The 7260-nt window shown below is 37.2% G+C and overlaps 1 pseudogene; it reads left to right on the top strand.

Annotated features, from left to right (window-relative positions):
• The first annotated feature begins 401 nt into the window (after window positions 1-401).
• On the top strand, window positions 402-3284 carry LOC129528255 (myotubularin-related protein 14-like; annotated as a pseudogene).
• Window positions 3285-7260: the final 3976 nt, after the last annotated feature.

Genomic DNA, 7260 nt, shown 5'->3' with positions numbered 1-7260 from the left:
TGATTCAGCATTCACTATTTCCAATACATATTTGATTTCATGAATGATCTTTTTGTTTATTCGAAACCATTTAAATCATTCCTTAACTTAGAGCTCACTTTGCTATCTTTTCAGTTTACACTGTGTCCTTTTAACCCAAATTATTTGTTTCTCTGTGTTTCAGAGAAGCATATAGCATTTTATAGAAGCTTCCAAATGATTCACTGAATTTATGTGTGGATCCTGCCTTGGATAATTTTCAGACAATGTGCTGCCTTTGGATGTCATTCTCTTTGTCTTTACACAATGCTTTTTCCTTAAAGCCTATCATTTTCTCTAATGAAGCATCATCTATACAAAATTGTTATTTATATTTTCTGTGTACCTCATTTTCATCTCGTTGTAGGTGCCCCTACTAAGATATGCCCGGAGCAGATCGGTATACAGCTCCCACTTCCAATGGCTTCACTCATAGGAGAATTTCTCTCTGCACTGGTAGAATTGCTGTCTTTGAATTGATTTAACAAATTAATTACATAGTTGAACAGTTGAACATGTTGGAAGGATAAATGTGTAATAATTTCACTGTCATTGTAAATAACATCTGCTCATTTAGGGAACTGAGAGTTGAGGAAGAAAAAAATGCCTTCTCCTATTTCTCCTCCACCTTCAGACCCTCCTTCCTCTTTTTTCTAAAGCTCTGCTTCAAAAGAGATGTGATATCTAGAAAGACTACAAGTCAGGTGGAGTGTTTTCTTTTTCCATTTATCTGTCCTATTGTTGGGGAATGTGCTATAACGTACTGGTTAACAACATATGCTTTGGACTTCTATCACAGTTTTGGGTTTTTTCCCAGGTTTCACCGACTAGCTATAGACATTGATTATATAACCCAGTCTATCTAAGCCTCAGATTTTAAATCTATAACACTAGAGGGTTTTTTTCATCATATAGGTTTATGAAAATAAAATGAGATAAATTATGAAAATTATTCAGCCAAGAGCCTGGATTACAGTAAGTTCTTTATAATTTTTTAATATAAAATTAAATTATATAATAATTATTTTATTGCTTTGAAAATCCTGGACTTGAATTTTGTCTCTCTCCTTTTTAACTCTTCTTATATTTTAATTTGTTATTACAGGTATTTGGCAGAAATAAACCAATGCATAAATAATACTTTTTTAATTCAAATTATCACAAAGCCACAAAATGCTAAAATAAATTTTTGCAGAAATATGTGACATGGAAAAAGTTTTCACTGTATATTTTGCCTTCAAAGAATTAATATATCAAAATATACACTGCATAAAATGGACTAGAAGTCAGTGCAATGTCTAAATATCTATTATGCTATTTCTACTCATATTAGTGAAATTATATGTAGTATATAAATTAAAATTACATGCCAATAGAAAGTATTCATTTACATATACAAATTTGTAGCATTTCTGTGACCAGATGAACAGAATATTTTATAAATATCTCTTTTTCTCTTCATGTTCCAAGACTTACAACTAATCACTTTTACTCAAGTCAATGACCACCATCAGTCACCTGGTTTCTTCCTACGTCTCTGATTACTTCCTTTATCTCTTTTCAAGATTCCCATTCTCAGCATGCCAAATAAATGCGAACATTTACAAAGTTTGGCTTTGTTTCTCATTCTATGTCTCTCCTGGGGCTACCATTTCATTCCATAGTTTAAATAACTATCTGCATGCTGAAGACTACTTGATTCCTAGCCAATGGCAATATTGCTCTGCTAAGTGTCAAATTTTCCCACTAATAACCCAAATGGAATAATGATAATAATCTCATAATTGACAAGTCGTACTTTGAATTCTTCATCTCATCACTATGGAACTGAAGGTCTTGGATACATACCAATAGATCAAATGGACACTTTGAGAACACTGTGCAAATGAGCAAGTTGCAAAACCTCATCAAGTACAGCAAGATGGTCAGGTGTAGAGAACAGTTTGTCTGCCCAGTAATACCATTCAAGGGCCAGAAAATTTGGCAAGTCAGCCTCTGGCTGAATGGAGGCAGCTGCATGAATCCACTGGCTACAGCTGTATTTTTCAGAGGGTGCCTGTGCTGCCTGGACAGATGCAGGGGACTTCACAGAAGAGGAATATGCTCTCTGAAGTGTCCATACACATCTATTTCAGGAAGTTAGAGGCTGTGACATCAAGCTGCTTCAATACCTATCAGTCAAATACATCTCTGACCTGATGGTAGAGAATAAGAAAGTAAAGCTTGGCTTGAATGTGACCTCCTCTGAGAAGGTGGACAAAGCCCAGTGCTGTGCCAACTTCACTCTGCTCTGCATCCTGAGTTCGGGAGGTGAATTTTGCAAGGAATATAAGGATTGAATTACATGGCTGAAAGACACATTTTTAACTGGAAGCAGGATTATGTCAAGGTCCCATTGAGCACACCTGACTCATAGACTCACTCTCTGAACATTAACTGGAGCCAGTATCAGTGGTGGGACCTGCTGCATCAAACACAAAACTACCCCAAACTGCTGATTTCCGTAGTTAACAGCAACTATGAGAGCAAACTGCTGGTATATCAGTCTGGGATCACATCCCTCTTTTCTACACCTTTCTTTGTGGGCTGATGGGCTCATCCACACATCCCTAAAGCCTGCTGAGATCGTTCACCTACCCACAGCCTGTTCCTAGTTCCTTTTTGGGCACTTGATGGTAGGTTGGGTAAGCAAAGGATGGGAGATTTTTTCCGCTTCAGTTTTTGAAGCATATCATTTCCTAGGAGTTCTCTGCCCTGAAGACACACAGGTGAGAGTTTGTCAGGCTGGGATGCAGGCTTCACCGTGGAGGATATCTGTATGCTGAGATGAAGGGATCCCAGCCTTGGCAGGGACTTTTCTCCCTGGTCATGGAGAGCCCTCAGTCGTCATTGAGAGCTTCACCTATGAGGTTGTGGAGCTATTCCTAGAAGGATCACAGACTCAGGCAGCTCGGAGAAGAGTCACTTGTCCTCTCCACAAAGTATACTCTGGCATTGACTGCAGCCCTCGGAGCATGACCTGCCTTCTCAGCAGACACTGGCAAAAGCCAGCATTGTCAAGCTCTTCATTCTTGAGGCATTGCAACAACTTTTTCAGAATGAGTAGTGGCCCCCTGGAAGTCTCCAAACCCAGACTTGCAGCCCTGAATTATGGGGCAGCTCAGCTGCAAGAGTGCACTGAGCTTTATTGGCCACATAAAGCAGCAGAGCTCCCTGTCCCTCTGATGCCACTGGGACCTGCTGGAGCAGTTTTCCTGCAGTGTTGACTCCAGGGCACCACCAGCGACACCTGGTGAAGCAGCTAGTCCAAGATAGTTTTCTGCTCCTTGTTCAAATAAGCCCTGAACTGACTGAAAGCCATCCCTAGCCAAGGGGTATTTCAAGGTCAGGAGAAATCGCTTCAATCCTCCTTCTCCATCATACATCTGGCAGCCCCCAAACTGATCAGGACCAAGGACAGGATTGCCCAACCCACAGCCTCCTACTGGTAATAGTGGTCCTCTTTTGTCACTGCCTCCCACCCACCGCAATCTTTGCCAGGATTCCCCAACTCTTCAAACTGTGTGAGGTTTCCCGTGGCCCTGTGGAGGGCATCACTTCACAAAAGATACTTTTCAGCACTAAGTGAAACAACCTATCAACCCAAGAAAAGACATGGCAGAATTTTGAGTGCATATTACTAACTGAAGTAAGCCTATATGAAAAGGCTATAGACTGTACAATTCCAACTACATGAGATTCTGAAAAGGGTAAAATTATTGAGACAGTAAAAAGATCAGTGGTTTCCAGAAGCTGAAGGGGGAAAGGCAAAGGGAGAATGAACAGGCCCAGCACAGAGGATTTTTAAGGCAGTGAAACTATTCAGTATGATACTATAATAGTGGATATTTGTTATTATACATTTGTCTAATGCCATGGCATTATAACACCCTAAGGTGACCTATGAACTTTGAGTCCTTTTGATGTGAACTAATGAACCCTAAGGTAAACTATGAACTTTGGGTCCTTTTTATGTGCTAATGTAGGTTCATCAATTATAACAAATGAATCATTCTAGTGAGAGGATGTTGATACTAGGAAAGGCTGATACTGTATATGGGGCAAGGACATGGGAAATCTCTGTAACCATTACCTCAATTTTTGGTGAACCTAAAATTACTTTAAAAGGAAAAGTCTATAAAAAATGCAATATATTTCCATCAATATGGAAAAGAAATGGACAATGTATAACAAAAATGACAATAGTATTTACCATCCTTCCCAGCAATATCACCGCTCAGAATCGAAGAGATACTTCATCATCAAATGCATGAAGTAGATATGCATGATTTTATTTCTAATATGATATTAATTTCAATAGAAAAAAATATGGAAACAAGCTGAGTGCCTTATTATAAAGGACTGGCTGTATAAACTAGGGTACTAATACAGTTGAAGTATTATGGAGACATTAGAAAGAAATGAATGATGATCTCTATATATCAGTATTTAGAGATCTTCAGGATAAATTGCTAATGAGAAAAACAAGGTGCTGGATAGTGGAAATTGTTTGCTTTTTGTGTAAAAATGTGTGGAGAAAGTAAGCATCTCTTTCTTTGTACATCTGTATTTGCAGAAGTAAGCAAAGAATTAATAAAGATAATACCTATATGGTGTTGGGGAAAATGGAGTGAGGAAGGAGAAGACTTAAGAGGATACACCATGGCCAAAGTTTTTTATAAAGACTGAAGTATATTTCTAAAAAACTGATTTAATGAAATAAAATATAAAAGATGTAGGTATATTCTTATGAATTTACTTGACTGAAGACAGAAGCTTGTTTTGTTCATTAACATAAAGCCTATAAGTTTATACTGAGGTCGAAAAAGAGAAACTTAGAAGAGCCTTTGTTGCCATTTGAGGTGGCCATTAAAAAACTTCTAAATTGAGAATTAAAAGGAAAATTAAAGCTTTTACCTTGTCTTTTCAGAGAACTACATTTCAATATAACCAAATAGCTCTAGATGATGAGGAAAAGTTTTGTTTTGTAGAAGATGGCCAGTTAGTGAGTATTGAAAGAATGACAGAATTAGAGTGTAATCATTTCACAATGCTAAAGAATTTATTTCCAACGAGTGTCAAAATAATTATGTGAATGATTGATGGAGGAATGGACATTTATAGTGTGAAAGCCATGACTATCAAATGGAGGACTCAGAATGTCATAATCTTGATTAAATGATCAACCTGAGCATTTTAGCTGGTGGGCCTATGATAATATGCATTTTCTATTGGTTTTATAAAATATTATCATCAGTCAAATCGAGATTCAGGTAGAATGCTTCAAGGAAATAGGAAATTATCTCTCCAATTTATACTTCATCTAATTAAAGTGATAATTGGCTAAATGGATTGTCATTATTAAGATGATACTTAATAGCACCACTCTCCCCAACAATTACCTATTATTTTACTAATATCACATAATTATTATTATTCTGCAGCTTGTTTCATATAATTTGTGCAAATCAAATTAAACACAGGTTATGGGGTGGTTGTGATCTCATTGAAACAAATATATTGACTCACTATAAAAGAAACCGCACATTCAATGACAAAAATTCATGAAAAGAAAGATCATAAAAAGTCAATGTAGAAGGGTAGTTTGTCTTCTTTTATGATTCGCTGAAAAGATGAAGTGCAAAAGGTAGTCTCTAAAGTTTATGTCATTACCTCTCTTTCTCTATCTAGTCTCCTTTCTTTTGAAAGTCGACATGACATGTTCATATTTAGAAATCATCAACTTTGTGTTTGTAGAGTTCTCGCAGGTGTAAAAAAACTAAAAGTGCTCTCTATAACAGCAATGAGATGGAAAATCTGCTTAAATCAAGCCATTCTTACTCTTTTTTCTAAATTGACTTATTAGTGACTTACTGTAACCCATCCTTGACTCTACACCAAAATAGTTTTTACCTTTAAAGAGATAAACTTGTTATATAAACACACTGCTATTAATTCAAAAAGACAAATACAGAATAAACTTTTTTTTTTCTTTTTTCTTTTTTCTTTTTTTGAGAGGGAGTCTCTCTCTGTCGCCCAGGCTGGAGTGCAGTGGCGTGATCTCGACTCACTGCAAGCTCCGCCTCCCAGGTTCACGCCATTCTCCTGCCTCAGCCTCTCGAGTAGCTGGGACTACAGGCATCTGCCACCACGCCCGGCTAATTTTTTGTATTTTTAGTAGAGACGGGGTTTCACCGTGTTAGCCAGGATGATCTCGATCTCCTAACCACGTGATCCGCCTGCCTTGGCCTCCCAAAGTGCTGGGATTACAGGCGTGAGCCACCGCACCCAGCCCAGAATAAACTTTTAATAACTTCATCAATTGTGTGTATTTGAGTTATTTTTAGTAAAATACACTGTGAGACATAGTATTTGATTGTTCAAACCTAACTGCATAAAAGATGTAAGTATAGTCTTTTGGGATTGTGCAACTCATATGATGGGCTTGCCTTATTCGCACACATGAAACCTGTAAGGTACAGAATTAATCCCTAAGGCATGTTAATGTGCTTCTTTGACAATTCTTATTAACTATTACAAGATATTTAAATTGCAGATACCCTGCTGAGTGAATATTCAAAATGCACTTGACAGCCCTGCACCAGAATACCAGATGCTCCTTAATAGAACATTACTATGTTTTATTTCGTGACTTATAAAAGGTTGATTTTATTCCATAGTGCCCTGGCTTCACAGAGAGAAAGGAGAGAGAAGAAAAGAAGGAAAGAAAGAAGGAAAGGAGAAAAAAGGAGGTAAGGAAGGAAAGAAGGAAGGAAGGAAGGAAGGAAGAGAGGAAGTTAGTTCTTACATTTCAAGGGCTAATCATATGTCAGACATATTTGCATTCTTCTTCTCACTAACTGTTATTTGAACAAAGATCGTGATTTTTTATCTCATCTTTTTTCCTAGCCACGGCCTTAACATATCTATTCCTGTGGTCCACTCTACTCTTCAATGTGGAAAGTTCTGGTTTTTCAGAATTTGCATTACACCATTAAAATTATTTTAAGTTGCTAGAAATTATGTATTTTTGTTTTTATTTTAATTAGTTTTAATATTAATTCATGAGGGTCTTTGCCTTCTGTATTAGTCCATTGAAGAAATGCCTGAGACTGGTAATTTATATGCTGCTATGCAGAAATACCCAAGACTGGTAATTTATAAAAGAAAGAGGTTGAATTGACTCACAGTTCTGCAAGGATG

This window comes from Gorilla gorilla, chromosome 17, assembly GCF_029281585.2.
Source record: "Gorilla gorilla gorilla isolate KB3781 chromosome 17, NHGRI_mGorGor1-v2.1_pri, whole genome shotgun sequence".
Lineage (NCBI taxonomy): Eukaryota > Metazoa > Chordata > Mammalia > Primates > Hominidae > Gorilla > Gorilla gorilla.
This window is presented reverse-complemented; position numbering and strand designations above follow the sequence as displayed.